Genomic DNA, 17,500 nt, shown 5'->3' on the forward strand with positions numbered 1-17,500 from the left:
CGACGGCAGGGACACAAATGCATGCTGTGATAAGTTTGCAGCCTCCCCGAGGGAAAGCCAGCTGTTGCTGGCACACGGGACGTGATGTCGTCCTTGTACTTCCTCTGCAAAAGTGACTGCACTGCCGCTGGCCAGCACTGTTGTTGGAGGCCCCCTGTCTCCCCCGGAGAGGGAGCAGCGCCCTCTGCTGCCTAGAAAGATGAAAAAGCTTACAGCACCTGGTATTCCCAGGCGGTCTCCCATCCAAGTACTAACCAGGCCCGACCCTGCTTAGCTTCCGAGATCGGACTAGATCGGGCGTGTTCAGAGTGGTATGGCCGTAAGCAATTGAGTCGGCGGCAGGGAGGCCTTTTATACACGGCTTAGCCTGTGCCTACTGCAGGGCCCTTTGAAAACCGGCCACCAAATGGGCCTATTTCTCTGCCCTCTATTATCATTGACGCCCTCAGCCGTTGTGCTCACCGGGAGCAAGGCCGCAGTCTTTTCTCTCCCCTACATTTGCGCTGTTCAGCGACGGCAGGGACACAAATGCATGCTGTGATAAGTTTGCAGCCTCCCCGAGGGAAAGCCAGCTGTTGCTGGCACACGGGACGTGATGTCGTCCTTGTACTTCCTCTGCAAAAGTGACTGCACTGCCGCTGGCCAGCACTGTTGTTGGAGGCCCCCTGTCTCCCCCGGAGAGGGAGCAGCGCCCTCTGCTGCCTAGAAAGATGAAAAAGCTTACAGCACCTGGTATTCCCAGGCGGTCTCCCATCCAAGTACTAACCAGGCCCGACCCTGCTTAGCTTCCGAGATCGGACGAGATCGGGCGTGTTCAGAGTGGTATGGCCGTAAGCAATTGAGGCGGCGGCGGCAGGGAGGCCTTTTATACACGGCTTAGCCTGTGCCTACTGCAGGGCCCTTTGAAAACCGGCCACCAAATGGGCCTATTTCTCTGCCCTCTATTATCATTGACGCCCTCAGCCGTTGTGCTCACCGGGAGCAAGGCCGCAGTCTTTTCTCTCCCCTACATTTGCGCTGTTCAGCGACGGCAGGGACACAAATGCATGCTGTGATAAGTTTGCAGCCTCCCCGAGGGAAAGCCAGCTGTTGCTGGCACACGGGACGTGATGTCGTCCTTGTACTTCCTCTGCAAAAGTGACTGCACTGCCGCTGGCCAGCACTGTTGTTGGAGGCCCCCTGTCTCCCCCGGAGAGGGAGCAGCGCCCTCTGCTGCCTAGAAAGATGAAAAAGCTTACAGCACCTGGTATTCCCAGGCGGTCTCCCATCCAAGTACTAACCAGGCCCGACCCTGCTTAGCTTCCGAGATCGGACGAGATCGGGCGTGTTCAGAGTGGTATGGCCGTAAGCAATTGAGGCGGCGGCGGCAGGGAGGCCTTTTATACACGGCTTAGCCTGTGCCTACTGCAGGGCCCTTTGAAAACCGGCCACCAAATGGGCCTATTTCTCTGCCCTCTATTATCATTGACGCCCTCAGCCGTTGTGCTCACCGGGAGCAAGGCCGCAGTCTTTTCTCTCCCCTACATTTGCGCTGTTCAGCGACGGCAGGGACACAAATGCATGCTGTGATAAGTTTGCAGCCTCCCCGAGGGAAAGCCAGCTGTTGCTGGCACACGGGACGTGATGTCGTCCTTGTACTTCCTCTGCAAAAGTGACTGCACTGCCGCTGGCCAGCACTGTTGTTGGAGGCCCCCTGTCTCCCCCGGAGAGGGAGCAGCGCCCTCTGCTGCCTAGAAAGATGAAAAAGCTTACAGCACCTGGTATTCCCAGGCGGTCTCCCATCCAAGTACTAACCAGGCCCGACCCTGCTTAGCTTCCGAGATCGGACGAGATCGGGCGTGTTCAGAGTGGTATGGCCGTAAGCAATTGAGGCGGCGGCAGGGAGGCCTTTTATACACGGCTTAGCCTGTGCCTACTGCAGGGCCCTTTGAAAACCGGCCACCAAATGGGCCTATTTCTCTGCCCTCTATTATCATTGACGCCCTCAGCCGTTGTGCTCACCGGGAGCAAGGCCGCAGTCTTTTCTCTCCCCTACATTTGCGCTGTTCAGCGACGGCAGGGACACAAATGCATGCTGTGATAAGTTTGCAGCCTCCCCGAGGGAAAGCCAGCTGTTGCTGGCACACGGGACGTGATGTCGTCCTTGTACTTCCTCTGCAAAAGTGACTGCACTGCCGCTGGCCAGCACTGTTGTTGGAGGCCCCCTGTCTCCCCCGGAGAGGGAGCAGCGCCCTCTGCTGCCTAGAAAGATGAAAAAGCTTACAGCACCTGGTATTCCCAGGCGGTCTCCCATCCAAGTACTAACCAGGCCCGACCCTGCTTAGCTTCCGAGATCGGACGAGATCGGGCGTGTTCAGAGTGGTATGGCCGTAAGCAATTGAGGCGGCGGCGGCAGGGAGGCCTTTTATACACGGCTTAGCCTGTGCCTACTGCAGGGCCCTTTGAAAACCGGCCACCAAATGGGCCTATTTCTCTGCCCTCTATTATCATTGACGCCCTCAGCCGTTGTGCTCACCGGGAGCAAGGCCGCAGTCTTTTCTCTCCCCTACATTTGCGCTGTTCAGCGACGGCAGGGACACAAATGCATGCTGTGATAAGTTTGCAGCCTCCCCGAGGGAAAGCCAGCTGTTGCTGGCACACGGGACGTGATGTCGTCCTTGTACTTCCTCTGCAAAAGTGACTGCACTGCCGCTGGCCAGCACTGTTGTTGGAGGCCCCCTGTCTCCCCCGGAGAGGGAGCAGCGCCCTCTGCTGCCTAGAAAGATGAAAAAGCTTACAGCACCTGGTATTCCCAGGCGGTCTCCCATCCAAGTACTAACCAGGCCCGACCCTGCTTAGCTTCCGAGATCGGACGAGATCGGGCGTGTTCAGAGTGGTATGGCCGTAAGCAATTGAGGCAGCGGCGGCAGGGAGGCCTTTTATACACGGCTTAGCCTGTGCCTACTGCAGGGCCCTTTGAAAACCGGCCACCAAATGGGCCTATTTCTCTGCCCTCTATTATCATTGACGCCCTCAGCCGTTGTGCTCACCGGGAGCAAGGCCGCAGTCTTTTCTCTCCCCTACATTTGCGCTGTTCAGCGACGGCAGGGACACAAATGCATGCTGTGATAAGTTTGCAGCCTCCCCGAGGGAAAGCCAGCTGTTGCTGGCACACGGGACGTGATGTCGTCCTTGTACTTCCTCTGCAAAAGTGACTGCACTGCCGCTGGCCAGCACTGTTGTTGGAGGCCCCCTGTCTCCCCCGGAGAGGGAGCAGCGCCCTCTGCTGCCTAGAAAGATGAAAAAGCTTACAGCACCTGGTATTCCCAGGCGGTCTCCCATCCAAGTACTAACCAGGCCCGACCCTGCTTAGCTTCCGGGATCGGACGAGATCGGGCGTGTTCAGAGTGGTATGGCCGTAAGCAATTGAGGCGGCGGCAGGGAGGCCTTTTATACACGGCTTAGCCTGTGCCTACTGCAGGGCCCTTTGAAAACCGGCCACCAAATGGGCCTATTTCTCTGCCCTCTATTATCATTGACGCCCTCAGCCGTTGTGCTCACCGGGAGCAAGGCCGCAGTCTTTTCTCTCCCCTACATTTGCGCTGTTCAGCGACGGCAGGGACACAAATGCATGCTGTGATAAGTTTGCAGCCTCCCCGAGGGAAAGCCAGCTGTTGCTGGCACACGGGACGTGATGTCGTCCTTGTACTTCCTCTGCAAAAGTGACTGCACTGCCGCTGGCCAGCACTGTTGTTGGAGGCCCCCTGTCTCCCCCGGAGAGGGAGCAGCGCCCTCTGCTGCCTAGAAAGATGAAAAAGCTTACAGCACCTGGTATTCCCAGGCGGTCTCCCATCCAAGTACTAACCAGGCCCGACCCTGCTTAGCTTCCGAGATCGGACGAGATCGGGCGTGTTCAGAGTGGTATGGCCGTAAGCAATTGAGGCGGCGGCAGGGAGGCCTTTTATACACGGCTTAGCCTGTGCCTACTGCAGGGCCCTTTGAAAACCGGCCACCAAATGGGCCTATTTCTCTGCCCTCTATTATCATTGACGCCCTCAGCCGTTGTGCTCACCGGGAGCAAGGCCGCAGTCTTTTCTCTCCCCTACATTTGCGCTGTTCAGCGACGGCAGGGACACAAATGCATGCTGTGATAAGTTTGCAGCCTCCCCGAGGGAAAGCCAGCTGTTGCTGGCACACGGGACGTGATGTCGTCCTTGTACTTCCTCTGCAAAAGTGACTGCACTGCCGCTGGCCAGCACTGTTGTTGGAGGCCCCCTGTCTCCCCCGGAGAGGGAGCAGCGCCCTCTGCTGCCTAGAAAGATGAAAAAGCTTACAGCACCTGGTATTCCCAGGCGGTCTCCCATCCAAGTACTAACCAGGCCCGACCCTGCTTAGCTTCCGAGATCGGACGAGATCGGGCGTGTTCAGAGTGGTATGGCCGTAAGCAATTGAGGCGGCGGCGGCAGGGAGGCCTTTTATACACGGCTTAGCCTGTGCCTACTGCAGGGCCCTTTGAAAACCGGCCACCAAATGGGCCTATTTCTCTGCCCTCTATTATCATTGACGCCCTCAGCCGTTGTGCTCACCGGGAGCAAGGCCGCAGTCTTTTCTCTCCCCTACATTTGCGCTGTTCAGCGACGGCAGGGACACAAATGCATGCTGTGATAAGTTTGCAGCCTCCCCGAGGGAAAGCCAGCTGTTGCTGGCACACGGGACGTGATGTCGTCCTTGTACTTCCTCTGCAAAAGTGACTGCACTGCCGCTGGCCAGCACTGTTGTTGGAGGCCCCCTGTCTCCCCCGGAGAGGGAGCAGCGCCCTCTGCTGCCTAGAAAGATGAAAAAGCTTACAGCACCTGGTATTCCCAGGCGGTCTCCCATCCAAGTACTAACCAGGCCCGACCCTGCTTAGCTTCCGAGATCGGACGAGATCGGGCGTGTTCAGAGTGGTATGGCCGTAAGCAATTGAGGCGGCGGCGGCAGGGAGGCCTTTTATACACGGCTTAGCCTGTGCCTACTGCAGGGCCCTTTGAAAACCGGCCACCAAATGGGCCTATTTCTCTGCCCTCTATTATCATTGACGCCCTCAGCCGTTGTGCTCACCGGGAGCAAGGCCGCAGTCTTTTCTCTCCCCTACATTTGCGCTGTTCAGCGACGGCAGGGACACAAATGCATGCTGTGATAAGTTTGCAGCCTCCCCGAGGGAAAGCCAGCTGTTGCTGGCACACGGGACGTGATGTCGTCCTTGTACTTCCTCTGCAAAAGTGACTGCACTGCCGCTGGCCAGCACTGTTGTTGGAGGCCCCCTGTCTCCCCCGGAGAGGGAGCAGCGCCCTCTGCTGCCTAGAAAGATGAAAAAGCTTACAGCACCTGGTATTCCCAGGCGGTCTCCCATCCAAGTACTAACCAGGCCCGACCCTGCTTAGCTTCCGAGATCGGACGAGATCGGGCGTGTTCAGAGTGGTATGGCCGTAAGCAATTGAGGCGGCGGCGGCAGGGAGGCCTTTTATACACGGCTTAGCCTGTGCCTACTGCAGGGCCCTTTGAAAACCGGCCACCAAATGGGCCTATTTCTCTGCCCTCTATTATCATTGACGCCCTCAGCCGTTGTGCTCACCGGGAGCAAGGCCGCAGTCTTTTCTCTCCCCTACATTTGCGCTGTTCAGCGACGGCAGGGACACAAATGCATGCTGTGATAAGTTTGCAGCCTCCCCGAGGGAAAGCCAGCTGTTGCTGGCACACGGGACGTGATGTCGTCCTTGTACTTCCTCTGCAAAAGTGACTGCACTGCCGCTGGCCAGCACTGTTGTTGGAGGCCCCCTGTCTCCCCCGGAGAGGGAGCAGCGCCCTCTGCTGCCTAGAAAGATGAAAAAGCTTACAGCACCTGGTATTCCCAGGCGGTCTCCCATCCAAGTACTAACCAGGCCCGACCCTGCTTAGCTTCCGAGATCGGACGAGATCGGGCGTGTTCAGAGTGGTATGGCCGTAAGCAATTGAGGCGGCGGCGGCAGGGAGGCCTTTTATACACGGCTTAGCCTGTGCCTACTGCAGGGCCCTTTGAAAACCGGCCACCAAATGGGCCTATTTCTCTGCCCTCTATTATCATTGACGCCCTCAGCCGTTGTGCTCACCGGGAGCAAGGCCGCAGTCTTTTCTCTCCCCTACATTTGCGCTGTTCAGCGACGGCAGGGACACAAATGCATGCTGTGATAAGTTTGCAGCCTCCCCGAGGGAAAGCCAGCTGTTGCTGGCACACGGGACGTGATGTCGTCCTTGTACTTCCTCTGCAAAAGTGACTGCACTGCCGCTGGCCAGCACTGTTGTTGGAGGCCCCCTGTCTCCCCCGGAGAGGGAGCAGCGCCCTCTGCTGCCTAGAAAGATGAAAAAGCTTACAGCACCTGGTATTCCCAGGCGGTCTCCCATCCAAGTACTAACCAGGCCCGACCCTGCTTAGCTTCCGAGATCGGACGAGATCGGGCGTGTTCAGAGTGGTATGGCCGTAAGCAATTGAGGCGGCGGCGGCAGGGAGGCCTTTTATACACGGCTTAGCCTGTGCCTACTGCAGGGCCCTTTGAAAACCGGCCACCAAATGGGCCTATTTCTCTGCCCTCTATTATCATTGACGCCCTCAGCCGTTGTGCTCACCGGGAGCAAGGCCGCAGTCTTTTCTCTCCCCTACATTTGCGCTGTTCAGCGACGGCAGGGACACAAATGCATGCTGTGATAAGTTTGCAGCCTCCCCGAGGGAAAGCCAGCTGTTGCTGGCACACGGGACGTGATGTCGTCCTTGTACTTCCTCTGCAAAAGTGACTGCACTGCCGCTGGCCAGCACTGTTGTTGGAGGCCCCCTGTCTCCCCCGGAGAGGGAGCAGCGCCCTCTGCTGCCTAGAAAGATGAAAAAGCTTACAGCACCTGGTATTCCCAGGCGGTCTCCCATCCAAGTACTAACCAGGCCCGACCCTGCTTAGCTTCCGAGATCGGACGAGATCGGGCGTGTTCAGAGTGGTATGGCCGTAAGCAATTGAGGCGGCGGCGGCAGGGAGGCCTTTTATACACGGCTTAGCCTGTGCCTACTGCAGGGCCCTTTGAAAACCGGCCACCAAATGGGCCTATTTCTCTGCCCTCTATTATCATTGACGCCCTCAGCCGTTGTGCTCACCGGGAGCAAGGCCGCAGTCTTTTCTCTCCCCTACATTTGCGCTGTTCAGCGACGGCAGGGACACAAATGCATGCTGTGATAAGTTTGCAGCCTCCCCGAGGGAAAGCCAGCTGTTGCTGGCACACGGGACGTGATGTCGTCCTTGTACTTCCTCTGCAAAAGTGACTGCACTGCCGCTGGCCAGCACTGTTGTTGGAGGCCCCCTGTCTCCCCCGGAGAGGGAGCAGCGCCCTCTGCTGCCTAGAAAGATGAAAAAGCTTACAGCACCTGGTATTCCCAGGCGGTCTCCCATCCAAGTACTAACCAGGCCCGACCCTGCTTAGCTTCCGGGATCGGACGAGATCGGGCGTGTTCAGAGTGGTATGGCCGTAAGCAATTGAGGCGGCGGCAGGGAGGCCTTTTATACACGGCTTAGCCTGTGCCTACTGCAGGGCCCTTTGAAAACCGGCCACCAAATGGGCCTATTTCTCTGCCCTCTATTATCATTGACGCCCTCAGCCGTTGTGCTCACCGGGAGCAAGGCCGCAGTCTTTTCTCTCCCCTACATTTGCGCTGTTCAGCGACGGCAGGGACACAAATGCATGCTGTGATAAGTTTGCAGCCTCCCCGAGGGAAAGCCAGCTGTTGCTGGCACACGGGACGTGATGTCGTCCTTGTACTTCCTCTGCAAAAGTGACTGCACTGCCGCTGGCCAGCACTGTTGTTGGAGGCCCCCTGTCTCCCCCGGAGAGGGAGCAGCGCCCTCTGCTGCCTAGAAAGATGAAAAAGCTTACAGCACCTGGTATTCCCAGGCGGTCTCCCATCCAAGTACTAACCAGGCCCGACCCTGCTTAGCTTCCGAGATCGGACGAGATCGGGCGTGTTCAGAGTGGTATGGCCGTAAGCAATTGAGGCGGCGGCAGGGAGGCCTTTTATACACGGCTTAGCCTGTGCCTACTGCAGGGCCCTTTGAAAACCGGCCACCAAATGGGCCTATTTCTCTGCCCTCTATTATCATTGACGCCCTCAGCCGTTGTGCTCACCGGGAGCAAGGCCGCAGTCTTTTCTCTCCCCTACATTTGCGCTGTTCAGCGACGGCAGGGACACAAATGCATGCTGTGATAAGTTTGCAGCCTCCCCGAGGGAAAGCCAGCTGTTGCTGGCACACGGGACGTGATGTCGTCCTTGTACTTCCTCTGCAAAAGTGACTGCACTGCCGCTGGCCAGCACTGTTGTTGGAGGCCCCCTGTCTCCCCCGGAGAGGGAGCAGCGCCCTCTGCTGCCTAGAAAGATGAAAAAGCTTACAGCACCTGGTATTCCCAGGCGGTCTCCCATCCAAGTACTAACCAGGCCCGACCCTGCTTAGCTTCCGAGATCGGACGAGATCGGGCGTGTTCAGAGTGGTATGGCCGTAAGCAATTGAGGCGGCGGCGGCAGGGAGGCCTTTTATACACGGCTTAGCCTGTGCCTACTGCAGGGCCCTTTGAAAACCGGCCACCAAATGGGCCTATTTCTCTGCCCTCTATTATCATTGACGCCCTCAGCCGTTGTGCTCACCGGGAGCAAGGCCGCAGTCTTTTCTCTCCCCTACATTTGCGCTGTTCAGCGACGGCAGGGACACAAATGCATGCTGTGATAAGTTTGCAGCCTCCCCGAGGGAAAGCCAGCTGTTGCTGGCACACGGGACGTGATGTCGTCCTTGTACTTCCTCTGCAAAAGTGACTGCACTGCCGCTGGCCAGCACTGTTGTTGGAGGCCCCCTGTCTCCCCCGGAGAGGGAGCAGCGCCCTCTGCTGCCTAGAAAGATGAAAAAGCTTACAGCACCTGGTATTCCCAGGCGGTCTCCCATCCAAGTACTAACCAGGCCCGACCCTGCTTAGCTTCCGAGATCGGACGAGATCGGGCGTGTTCAGAGTGGTATGGCCGTAAGCAATTGAGGCGGCGGCGGCAGGGAGGCCTTTTATACACGGCTTAGCCTGTGCCTACTGCAGGGCCCTTTGAAAACCGGCCACCAAATGGGCCTATTTCTCTGCCCTCTATTATCATTGACGCCCTCAGCCGTTGTGCTCACCGGGAGCAAGGCCGCAGTCTTTTCTCTCCCCTACATTTGCGCTGTTCAGCGACGGCAGGGACACAAATGCATGCTGTGATAAGTTTGCAGCCTCCCCGAGGGAAAGCCAGCTGTTGCTGGCACACGGGACGTGATGTCGTCCTTGTACTTCCTCTGCAAAAGTGACTGCACTGCCGCTGGCCAGCACTGTTGTTGGAGGCCCCCTGTCTCCCCCGGAGAGGGAGCAGCGCCCTCTGCTGCCTAGAAAGATGAAAAAGCTTACAGCACCTGGTATTCCCAGGCGGTCTCCCATCCAAGTACTAACCAGGCCCGACCCTGCTTAGCTTCCGAGATCGGACGAGATCGGGCGTGTTCAGAGTGGTATGGCCGTAAGCAATTGAGGCGGCGGCGGCAGGGAGGCCTTTTATACACGGCTTAGCCTGTGCCTACTGCAGGGCCCTTTGAAAACCGGCCACCAAATGGGCCTATTTCTCTGCCCTCTATTATCATTGACGCCCTCAGCCGTTGTGCTCACCGGGAGCAAGGCCGCAGTCTTTTCTCTCCCCTACATTTGCGCTGTTCAGCGACGGCAGGGACACAAATGCATGCTGTGATAAGTTTGCAGCCTCCCCGAGGGAAAGCCAGCTGTTGCTGGCACACGGGACGTGATGTCGTCCTTGTACTTCCTCTGCAAAAGTGACTGCACTGCCGCTGGCCAGCACTGTTGTTGGAGGCCCCCTGTCTCCCCCGGAGAGGGAGCAGCGCCCTCTGCTGCCTAGAAAGATGAAAAAGCTTACAGCACCTGGTATTCCCAGGCGGTCTCCCATCCAAGTACTAACCAGGCCCGACCCTGCTTAGCTTCCGAGATCGGACGAGATCGGGCGTGTTCAGAGTGGTATGGCCGTAAGCAATTGAGGCGGCGGCGGCAGGGAGGCCTTTTATACACGGCTTAGCCTGTGCCTACTGCAGGGCCCTTTGAAAACCGGCCACCAAATGGGCCTATTTCTCTGCCCTCTATTATCATTGACGCCCTCAGCCGTTGTGCTCACCGGGAGCAAGGCCGCAGTCTTTTCTCTCCCCTACATTTGCGCTGTTCAGCGACGGCAGGGACACAAATGCATGCTGTGATAAGTTTGCAGCCTCCCCGAGGGAAAGCCAGCTGTTGCTGGCACACGGGACGTGATGTCGTCCTTGTACTTCCTCTGCAAAAGTGACTGCACTGCCGCTGGCCAGCACTGTTGTTGGAGGCCCCCTGTCTCCCCCGGAGAGGGAGCAGCGCCCTCTGCTGCCTAGAAAGATGAAAAAGCTTACAGCACCTGGTATTCCCAGGCGGTCTCCCATCCAAGTACTAACCAGGCCCGACCCTGCTTAGCTTCCGAGATCGGACGAGATCGGGCGTGTTCAGAGTGGTATGGCCGTAAGCAATTGAGGCTGCGGCGGCAGGGAGGCCGTTTATACACGGCTTAGCCTGTGCCTACTGCAGGGCCCTTTGAAAACCGGCCACCAAATGGGCCTATTTCTCTGCCCTCTATTATCATTGACGCCCTCAGCCGTTGTGCTCACCGGGAGCAAGGCCGCAGTCTTTTCTCTCCCCTACATTTGCGCTGTTCAGCGACGGCAGGGACACAAATGCATGCTGTGATAAGTTTGCAGCCTCCCCGAGGGAAAGCCAGCTGTTGCTGGCACACGGGACGTGATGTCGTCCTTGTACTTCCTCTGCAAAAGTGACTGCACTGCCGCTGGCCAGCACTGTTGTTGGAGGCCCCCTGTCTCCCCCGGAGAGGGAGCAGCGCCCTCTGCTGCCTAGAAAGATGAAAAAGCTTACAGCACCTGGTATTCCCAGGCGGTCTCCCATCCAAGTACTAACCAGGCCCGACCCTGCTTAGCTTCCGAGATCGGACGAGATCGGGCGTGTTCAGAGTGGTATGGCCGTAAGCAATTGAGGCGACGGCGGCAGGGAGGCCTTTTATACACGGCTTAGCCTGTGCCTACTGCAGGGCCCTTTGAAAACCGGCCACCAAATGGGCCTATTTCTCTGCCCTCTATTATCATTGACGCCCTCAGCCGTTGTGCTCACCGGGAGCAAGGCCGCAGTCTTTTCTCTCCCCTACATTTGCGCTGTTCAGCGACGGCAGGGACACAAATGCATGCTGTGATAAGTTTGCAGCCTCCCCGAGGGAAAGCCAGCTGTTGCTGGCACACGGGACGTGATGTCGTCCTTGTACTTCCTCTGCAAAAGTGACTGCACTGCCGCTGGCCAGCACTGTTGTTGGAGGCCCCCTGTCTCCCCCGGAGAGGGAGCAGCGCCCTCTGCTGCCTAGAAAGATGAAAAAGCTTACAGCACCTGGTATTCCCAGGCGGTCTCCCATCCAAGTACTAACCAGGCCCGACCCTGCTTAGCTTCCGAGATCGGACGAGATCGGGCGTGTTCAGAGTGGTATGGCCGTAAGCAATTGAGGCGGCGGCGGCAGGGAGGCCTTTTATACACGGCTTAGCCTGTGCCTACTGCAGGGCCCTTTGAAAACCGGCCACCAAATGGGCCTATTTCTCTGCCCTCTATTATCATTGACGCCCTCAGCCGTTGTGCTCACCGGGAGCAAGGCCGCAGTCTTTTCTCTCCCCTACATTTGCGCTGTTCAGCGACGGCAGGGACACAAATGCATGCTGTGATAAGTTTGCAGCCTCCCCGAGGGAAAGCCAGCTGTTGCTGGCACACGGGACGTGATGTCGTCCTTGTACTTCCTCTGCAAAAGTGACTGCACTGCCGCTGGCCAGCACTGTTGTTGGAGGCCCCCTGTCTCCCCCGGAGAGGGAGCAGCGCCCTCTGCTGCCTAGAAAGATGAAAAAGCTTACAGCACCTGGTATTCCCAGGCGGTCTCCCATCCAAGTACTAACCAGGCCCGACCCTGCTTAGCTTCCGAGATCGGACGAGATCGGGCGTGTTCAGAGTGGTATGGCCGTAAGCAATTGAGGCGACGGCGGCAGGGAGGCCTTTTATACACGGCTTAGCCTGTGCCTACTGCAGGGCCCTTTGAAAACCGGCCACCAAATGGGCCTATTTCTCTGCCCTCTATTATCATTGACGCCCTCAGCCGTTGTGCTCACCGGGAGCAAGGCCGCAGTCTTTTCTCTCCCCTACATTTGCGCTGTTCAGCGACGGCAGGGACACAAATGCATGCTGTGATAAGTTTGCAGCCTCCCCGAGGGAAAGCCAGCTGTTGCTGGCACACGGGACGTGATGTCGTCCTTGTACTTCCTCTGCAAAAGTGACTGCACTGCCGCTGGCCAGCACTGTTGTTGGAGGCCCCCTGTCTCCCCCGGAGAGGGAGCAGCGCCCTCTGCTGCCTAGAAAGATGAAAAAGCTTACAGCACCTGGTATTCCCAGGCGGTCTCCCATCCAAGTACTAACCAGGCCCGACCCTGCTTAGCTTCCGAGATCGGACGAGATCGGGCGTGTTCAGAGTGGTATGGCCGTAAGCAATTGAGGCGGCGGCAGGGAGGCCTTTTATACACGGCTTAGCCTGTGCCTACTGCAGGGCCCTTTGAAAACCGGCCACCAAATGGGCCTATTTCTCTGCCCTCTATTATCATTGACGCCCTCAGCCGTTGTGCTCACCGGGAGCAAGGCCGCAGTCTTTTCTCTCCCCTACATTTGCGCTGTTCAGCGACGGCAGGGACACAAATGCATGCTGTGATAAGTTTGCAGCCTCCCCGAGGGAAAGCCAGCTGTTGCTGGCACACGGGACGTGATGTCGTCCTTGTACTTCCTCTGCAAAAGTGACTGCACTGCCGCTGGCCAGCACTGTTGTTGGAGGCCCCCTGTCTCCCCCGGAGAGGGAGCAGCGCCCTCTGCTGCCTAGAAAGATGAAAAAGCTTACAGCACCTGGTATTCCCAGGCGGTCTCCCATCCAAGTACTAACCAGGCCCGACCCTGCTTAGCTTCCGAGATCGGACGAGATCGGGCGTGTTCAGAGTGGTATGGCCGTAAGCAATTGAGGCGGCGGCGGCAGGGAGGCCTTTTATACACGGCTTAGCCTGTGCCTACTGCAGGGCCCTTTGAAAACCGGCCACCAAATGGGCCTATTTCTCTGCCCTCTATTATCATTGACGCCCTCAGCCGTTGTGCTCACCGGGAGCAAGGCCGCAGTCTTTTCTCTCCCCTACATTTGCGCTGTTCAGCGACGGCAGGGACACAAATGCATGCTGTGATAAGTTTGCAGCCTCCCCGAGGGAAAGCCAGCTGTTGCTGGCACACGGGACGTGATGTCGTCCTTGTACTTCCTCTGCAAAAGTGACTGCACTGCCGCTGGCCAGCACTGTTGTTGGAGGCCCCCTGTCTCCCCCGGAGAGGGAGCAGCGCCCTCTGCTGCCTAGAAAGATGAAAAAGCTTACAGCACCTGGTATTCCCAGGCGGTCTCCCATCCAAGTACTAACCAGGCCCGACCCTGCTTAGCTTCCGAGATCAGGCGTGTTCAGAGTGGTATGGCCGTAAGCAATTGAGGCGGCGGCAGGGAGGCCTTTTATACACGGCTTAGCCTGTGCCTACTGCAGGGCCCTTTGAAAACCGGCCACCAAATGGGCCTATTTCTCTGCCCTCTATTATCATTGACGCCCTCAGCCGTTGTGCTCACCGGGAGCAAGGCCGCAGTCTTTTCTCTCCCCTACATTTGCGCTGTTCAGCGACGGCAGGGACACAAATGCATGCTGTGATAAGTTTGCAGCCTCCCCGAGGGAAAGCCAGCTGTTGCTGGCACACGGGACGTGATGTCGTCCTTGTACTTCCTCTGCAAAAGTGACTGCACTGCCGCTGGCCAGCACTGTTGTTGGAGGCCCCCTGTCTCCCCCGGAGAGGGAGCAGCGCCCTCTGCTGCCTAGAAAGATGAAAAAGCTTACAGCACCTGGTATTCCCAGGCGGTCTCCCATCCAAGTACTAACCAGGCCCGACCCTGCTTAGCTTCCGAGATCGGACGAGATCGGGCGTGTTCAGAGTGGTATGGCCGTAAGCAATTGAGGCGGCGGCGGCAGGGAGGCCTTTTATACACGGCTTAGCCTGTGCCTACTGCAGGGCCCTTTGAAAACCGGCCACCAAATGGGCCTATTTCTCTGCCCTCTATTATCATTGACGCCCTCAGCCGTTGTGCTCACGGGGAGCAAGGCCGCAGTCTTTTCTCTCCCCTACATTTGCGCTGTTCAGCGACGGCAGGGACACAAATGCATGCTGTGATAAGTTTGCAGCCTCCCCGAGGGAAAGCCAGCTGTTGCTGGCACACGGGACGTGATGTCGTCCTTGTACTTCCTCTGCAAAAGTGACTGCACTGCCGCTGGCCAGCACTGTTGTTGGAGGCCCCCTGTCTCCCCCGGAGAGGGAGCAGCGCCCTCTGCTGCCTAGAAAGATGAAAAAGCTTACAGCACCTGGTATTCCCAGGCGGTCTCCCATCCAAGTACTAACCAGGCCCGACCCTGCTTAGCTTCCGAGATCGGACGAGATCGGGCGTGTTCAGAGTGGTATGGCCGTAAGCAATTGAGGCGGCGGCAGGGAGGCCTTTTATACACGGCTTAGCCTGTGCCTACTGCAGGGCCCTTTGAAAACCGGCCACCAAATGGGCCTATTTCTCTGCCCTCTATTATCATTGACGCCCTCAGCCGTTGTGCTCACCGGGAGCAAGGCCGCAGTCTTTTCTCTCCCCTACATTTGCGCTGTTCAGCGACGGCAGGGACACAAATGCATGCTGTGATAAGTTTGCAGCCTCCCCGAGGGAAAGCCAGCTGTTGCTGGCACACGGGACGTGATGTCGTCCTTGTACTTCCTCTGCAAAAGTGACTGCACTGCCGCTGGCCAGCACTGTTGTTGGAGGCCCCCTGTCTCCCCCGGAGAGGGAGCAGCGCCCTCTGCTGCCTAGAAAGATGAAAAAGCTTACAGCACCTGGTATTCCCAGGCGGTCTCCCATCCAAGTACTAACCAGGCCCGACCCTGCTTAGCTTCCGAGATCGGACGAGATCGGGCGTGTTCAGAGTGGTATGGCCGTAAGCAATTGAGGCGGCGGCAGGGAGGCCTTTTATACACGGCTTAGCCTGTGCCTACTGCAGGGCCCTTTGAAAACCGGCCACCAAATGGGCCTATTTCTCTGCCCTCTATTATCATTGACGCCCTCAGCCGTTGTGCTCACCGGGAGCAAGGCCGCAGTCTTTTCTCTCCCCTACATTTGCGCTGTTCAGCGACGGCAGGGACACAAATGCATGCTGTGATAAGTTTGCAGCCTCCCCGAGGGAAAGCCAGCTGTTGCTGGCACACGGGACGTGATGTCGTCCTTGTACTTCCTCTGCAAAAGTGACTGCACTGCCGCTGGCCAGCACTGTTGTTGGAGGCCCCCTGTCTCCCCCGGAGAGGGAGCAGCGCCCTCTGCTGCCTAGAAAGATGAAAAAGCTTACAGCACCTGGTATTCCCAGGCGGTCTCCCATCCAAGTACTAACCAGGCCCGACCCTGCTTAGCTTCCGAGATCGGATGAGATCGGGCGTGTTCAGAGTGGTATGGCCGTAAGCAATTGAGGCGGCGGCGGCAGGGAGGCCTTTTATACACGGCTTAGCCTGTGCCTACTGCAGGGCCCTTTGAAAACCGGCCACCAAATGGGCCTATTTCTCTGCCCTCTATTATCATTGACGCCCTCAGCCGTTGTGCTCACCGGGAGCAAGGCCGCAGTCTTTTCTCTCCCCTACATTTGCGCTGTTCAGCGACGGCAGGGACACAAATGCATGCTGTGATAAGTTTGCAGCCTCCCCGAGGGAAAGCCAGCTGTTGCTGGCACACGGGACGTGATGTCGTCCTTGTACTTCCTCTGCAAAAGTGACTGCACTGCCGCTGGCCAGCACTGTTGTTGGAGGCCCCCTGTCTCCCCCGGAGAGGGAGCAGCGCCCTCTGCTGCCTAGAAAGATGAAAAAGCTTACAGCACCTGGTATTCCCAGGCGGTCTCCCATCCAAGTACTAACCAGGCCCGACCCTGCTTAGCTTCCGAGATCGGACGAGATCGGGCGTGTTCAGAGTGGTATGGCCGTAAGCAATTGAGGCGGCGGCGGCAGGGAGGCCTTTTATACACGGCTTAGCCTGTGCCTACTGCAGGGCCCTTTGAAAACCGGCCACCAAATGGGCCTATTTCTCTGCCCTCTATTATCATTGACGCCCTCAGCCGTTGTGCTCACCGGGAGCAAGGCCGCAGTCTTTTCTCTCCCCTACATTTGCGCTGTTCAGCGACGGCAGGGACACAAATGCATGCTGTGATAAGTTTGCAGCCTCCCCGAGGGAAAGCCAGCTGTTGCTGGCACACGGGACGTGATGTCGTCCTTGTACTTCCTCTGCAAAAGTGACTGCACTGCCGCTGGCCAGCACTGTTGTTGGAGGCCCCCTGTCTCCCCCGGAGAGGGAGCAGCGCCCTCTGCTGCCTAGAAAGATGAAAAAGCTTACAGCACCTGGTATTCCCAGGCGGTCTCCCATCCAAGTACTAACCAGGCCCGACCCTGCTTAGCTTCCGAGATCGGACGAGATCGGGCGTGTTCAGAGTGGTATGGCCGTAAGCAATTGAGGCTGCGGCGGCAGGGAGGCCGTTTATACACGGCTTAGCCTGTGCCTACTGCAGGGCCCTTTGAAAACCGGCCACCAAATGGGCCTATTTCTCTGCCCTCTATTATCATTGACGCCCTCAGCCGTTGTGCTCACCGGGAGCAAGGCCGCAGTCTTTTCTCTCCCCTACATTTGCGCTGTTCAGCGACGGCAGGGACACAAATGCATGCTGTGATAAGTTTGCAGCCTCCCCGAGGGAAAGCCAGCTGTTGCTGGCACACGGGACGTGATGTCGTCCTTGTACTTCCTCTGCAAAAGTGACTGCACTGCCGCTGGCCAGCACTGTTGTTGGAGGCCCCCTGTCTCCCCCGGAGAGGGAGCAGCGCCCTCTGCTGCCTAGAAAGATGAAAAAGCTTACAGCACCTGGTATTCCCAGGCGGTCTCCCATCCAAGTACTAACCAGGCCCGACCCTGCTTAGCTTCCGAGATCGGACGAGATCGGGCGTGTTCAGAGTGGTATGGCCGTAAGCAATTGAGGCGACGGCGGCAGGGAGGCCTTTTATACACGGCTTAGCCTGTGCCTACTGCAGGGCCCTTTGAAAACCGGCCACCAAATGGGCCTATTTCTCTGCCCTCTATTATCATTGACGCCCTCAGCCGTTGTGCTCACCGGGAGCAAGGCCGCAGTCTTTTCTCTCCCCTACATTTGCGCTGTTCAGCGACGGCAGGGACACAAATGCATGCTGTGATAAGTTTGCAGCCTCCCCGAGGGAAAGCCAGCTG

The 17,500-nt window shown here is 57.7% G+C and overlaps 33 non-coding genes and 1 pseudogene across 33 annotated transcripts; all 34 read right to left on the minus strand.

The window, feature by feature from the left end:
- Positions 1–206: 206 nt before the first annotated feature.
- On the minus strand, positions 207–325 carry LOC144541132 (5S ribosomal RNA). Its single transcript, XR_013506347.1, has one exon. It is a non-coding gene; the product is annotated as a 5S ribosomal RNA (ribosomal RNA).
- A 392-nt stretch (positions 326–717) lies between these two features.
- On the minus strand, positions 718–836 carry LOC144540366 (5S ribosomal RNA). Its single transcript, XR_013505588.1, has one exon. It is a non-coding gene; the product is annotated as a 5S ribosomal RNA (ribosomal RNA).
- Positions 837–1,231: 395 nt separating this feature from the next.
- LOC144540367 (5S ribosomal RNA) lies at positions 1,232–1,350 on the minus strand. Its single transcript, XR_013505589.1, has one exon. It is a non-coding gene; the product is annotated as a 5S ribosomal RNA (ribosomal RNA).
- Positions 1,351–1,745: 395 nt separating this feature from the next.
- On the minus strand, positions 1,746–1,864 carry LOC144540368 (5S ribosomal RNA). The gene has a single exon (XR_013505590.1). It is a non-coding gene; the product is annotated as a 5S ribosomal RNA (ribosomal RNA).
- A 392-nt stretch (positions 1,865–2,256) lies between these two features.
- On the minus strand, positions 2,257–2,375 carry LOC144540369 (5S ribosomal RNA). Its single transcript, XR_013505591.1, has one exon. It is a non-coding gene; the product is annotated as a 5S ribosomal RNA (ribosomal RNA).
- Positions 2,376–2,770: 395 nt separating this feature from the next.
- Positions 2,771–2,889, minus strand: LOC144540370 (5S ribosomal RNA). Its single transcript, XR_013505592.1, has one exon. It is a non-coding gene; the product is annotated as a 5S ribosomal RNA (ribosomal RNA).
- Positions 2,890–3,284: 395 nt separating this feature from the next.
- Positions 3,285–3,403, minus strand: LOC144541162 (5S ribosomal RNA). The gene has a single exon (XR_013506377.1). It is a non-coding gene; the product is annotated as a 5S ribosomal RNA (ribosomal RNA).
- A 392-nt stretch (positions 3,404–3,795) lies between these two features.
- LOC144540371 (5S ribosomal RNA) lies at positions 3,796–3,914 on the minus strand. The gene has a single exon (XR_013505593.1). It is a non-coding gene; the product is annotated as a 5S ribosomal RNA (ribosomal RNA).
- Positions 3,915–4,306: 392 nt separating this feature from the next.
- LOC144540373 (5S ribosomal RNA) lies at positions 4,307–4,425 on the minus strand. The gene has a single exon (XR_013505595.1). It is a non-coding gene; the product is annotated as a 5S ribosomal RNA (ribosomal RNA).
- Positions 4,426–4,820: 395 nt separating this feature from the next.
- LOC144540374 (5S ribosomal RNA) lies at positions 4,821–4,939 on the minus strand. Its single transcript, XR_013505596.1, has one exon. It is a non-coding gene; the product is annotated as a 5S ribosomal RNA (ribosomal RNA).
- Positions 4,940–5,334: 395 nt separating this feature from the next.
- LOC144540375 (5S ribosomal RNA) lies at positions 5,335–5,453 on the minus strand. The gene has a single exon (XR_013505597.1). It is a non-coding gene; the product is annotated as a 5S ribosomal RNA (ribosomal RNA).
- Positions 5,454–5,848: 395 nt separating this feature from the next.
- On the minus strand, positions 5,849–5,967 carry LOC144540376 (5S ribosomal RNA). The gene has a single exon (XR_013505598.1). It is a non-coding gene; the product is annotated as a 5S ribosomal RNA (ribosomal RNA).
- Positions 5,968–6,362: 395 nt separating this feature from the next.
- Positions 6,363–6,481, minus strand: LOC144540377 (5S ribosomal RNA). Its single transcript, XR_013505599.1, has one exon. It is a non-coding gene; the product is annotated as a 5S ribosomal RNA (ribosomal RNA).
- A 395-nt stretch (positions 6,482–6,876) lies between these two features.
- LOC144540378 (5S ribosomal RNA) lies at positions 6,877–6,995 on the minus strand. The gene has a single exon (XR_013505600.1). It is a non-coding gene; the product is annotated as a 5S ribosomal RNA (ribosomal RNA).
- A 395-nt stretch (positions 6,996–7,390) lies between these two features.
- On the minus strand, positions 7,391–7,509 carry LOC144541163 (5S ribosomal RNA). Its single transcript, XR_013506378.1, has one exon. It is a non-coding gene; the product is annotated as a 5S ribosomal RNA (ribosomal RNA).
- A 392-nt stretch (positions 7,510–7,901) lies between these two features.
- LOC144540379 (5S ribosomal RNA) lies at positions 7,902–8,020 on the minus strand. The gene has a single exon (XR_013505601.1). It is a non-coding gene; the product is annotated as a 5S ribosomal RNA (ribosomal RNA).
- Positions 8,021–8,412: 392 nt separating this feature from the next.
- On the minus strand, positions 8,413–8,531 carry LOC144540380 (5S ribosomal RNA). The gene has a single exon (XR_013505602.1). It is a non-coding gene; the product is annotated as a 5S ribosomal RNA (ribosomal RNA).
- A 395-nt stretch (positions 8,532–8,926) lies between these two features.
- LOC144540381 (5S ribosomal RNA) lies at positions 8,927–9,045 on the minus strand. Its single transcript, XR_013505603.1, has one exon. It is a non-coding gene; the product is annotated as a 5S ribosomal RNA (ribosomal RNA).
- A 395-nt stretch (positions 9,046–9,440) lies between these two features.
- On the minus strand, positions 9,441–9,559 carry LOC144540382 (5S ribosomal RNA). Its single transcript, XR_013505604.1, has one exon. It is a non-coding gene; the product is annotated as a 5S ribosomal RNA (ribosomal RNA).
- Positions 9,560–9,954: 395 nt separating this feature from the next.
- On the minus strand, positions 9,955–10,073 carry LOC144540384 (5S ribosomal RNA). The gene has a single exon (XR_013505606.1). It is a non-coding gene; the product is annotated as a 5S ribosomal RNA (ribosomal RNA).
- A 395-nt stretch (positions 10,074–10,468) lies between these two features.
- On the minus strand, positions 10,469–10,587 carry LOC144540385 (5S ribosomal RNA). The gene has a single exon (XR_013505607.1). It is a non-coding gene; the product is annotated as a 5S ribosomal RNA (ribosomal RNA).
- A 395-nt stretch (positions 10,588–10,982) lies between these two features.
- Positions 10,983–11,101, minus strand: LOC144540386 (5S ribosomal RNA). Its single transcript, XR_013505608.1, has one exon. It is a non-coding gene; the product is annotated as a 5S ribosomal RNA (ribosomal RNA).
- Positions 11,102–11,496: 395 nt separating this feature from the next.
- LOC144540387 (5S ribosomal RNA) lies at positions 11,497–11,615 on the minus strand. The gene has a single exon (XR_013505609.1). It is a non-coding gene; the product is annotated as a 5S ribosomal RNA (ribosomal RNA).
- Positions 11,616–12,010: 395 nt separating this feature from the next.
- On the minus strand, positions 12,011–12,129 carry LOC144540389 (5S ribosomal RNA). Its single transcript, XR_013505610.1, has one exon. It is a non-coding gene; the product is annotated as a 5S ribosomal RNA (ribosomal RNA).
- A 395-nt stretch (positions 12,130–12,524) lies between these two features.
- Positions 12,525–12,643, minus strand: LOC144540390 (5S ribosomal RNA). Its single transcript, XR_013505611.1, has one exon. It is a non-coding gene; the product is annotated as a 5S ribosomal RNA (ribosomal RNA).
- Positions 12,644–13,035: 392 nt separating this feature from the next.
- Positions 13,036–13,154, minus strand: LOC144540391 (5S ribosomal RNA). Its single transcript, XR_013505612.1, has one exon. It is a non-coding gene; the product is annotated as a 5S ribosomal RNA (ribosomal RNA).
- Positions 13,155–13,549: 395 nt separating this feature from the next.
- On the minus strand, positions 13,550–13,658 carry LOC144541311 (5S ribosomal RNA; annotated as a pseudogene).
- Positions 13,659–14,050: 392 nt separating this feature from the next.
- On the minus strand, positions 14,051–14,169 carry LOC144540392 (5S ribosomal RNA). Its single transcript, XR_013505613.1, has one exon. It is a non-coding gene; the product is annotated as a 5S ribosomal RNA (ribosomal RNA).
- A 395-nt stretch (positions 14,170–14,564) lies between these two features.
- Positions 14,565–14,683, minus strand: LOC144540393 (5S ribosomal RNA). Its single transcript, XR_013505614.1, has one exon. It is a non-coding gene; the product is annotated as a 5S ribosomal RNA (ribosomal RNA).
- Positions 14,684–15,075: 392 nt separating this feature from the next.
- Positions 15,076–15,194, minus strand: LOC144540394 (5S ribosomal RNA). The gene has a single exon (XR_013505615.1). It is a non-coding gene; the product is annotated as a 5S ribosomal RNA (ribosomal RNA).
- Positions 15,195–15,586: 392 nt separating this feature from the next.
- LOC144541657 (5S ribosomal RNA) lies at positions 15,587–15,705 on the minus strand. The gene has a single exon (XR_013506775.1). It is a non-coding gene; the product is annotated as a 5S ribosomal RNA (ribosomal RNA).
- Positions 15,706–16,100: 395 nt separating this feature from the next.
- LOC144540396 (5S ribosomal RNA) lies at positions 16,101–16,219 on the minus strand. Its single transcript, XR_013505617.1, has one exon. It is a non-coding gene; the product is annotated as a 5S ribosomal RNA (ribosomal RNA).
- Positions 16,220–16,614: 395 nt separating this feature from the next.
- On the minus strand, positions 16,615–16,733 carry LOC144540397 (5S ribosomal RNA). Its single transcript, XR_013505618.1, has one exon. It is a non-coding gene; the product is annotated as a 5S ribosomal RNA (ribosomal RNA).
- A 395-nt stretch (positions 16,734–17,128) lies between these two features.
- On the minus strand, positions 17,129–17,247 carry LOC144540398 (5S ribosomal RNA). Its single transcript, XR_013505619.1, has one exon. It is a non-coding gene; the product is annotated as a 5S ribosomal RNA (ribosomal RNA).
- Between the last annotated feature and the right edge of the window lie 253 nt (positions 17,248–17,500).

This window comes from Centroberyx gerrardi, chromosome 10, assembly GCF_048128805.1.
Source record: "Centroberyx gerrardi isolate f3 chromosome 10, fCenGer3.hap1.cur.20231027, whole genome shotgun sequence".
NCBI lineage: Eukaryota > Metazoa > Chordata > Actinopteri > Beryciformes > Berycidae > Centroberyx > Centroberyx gerrardi.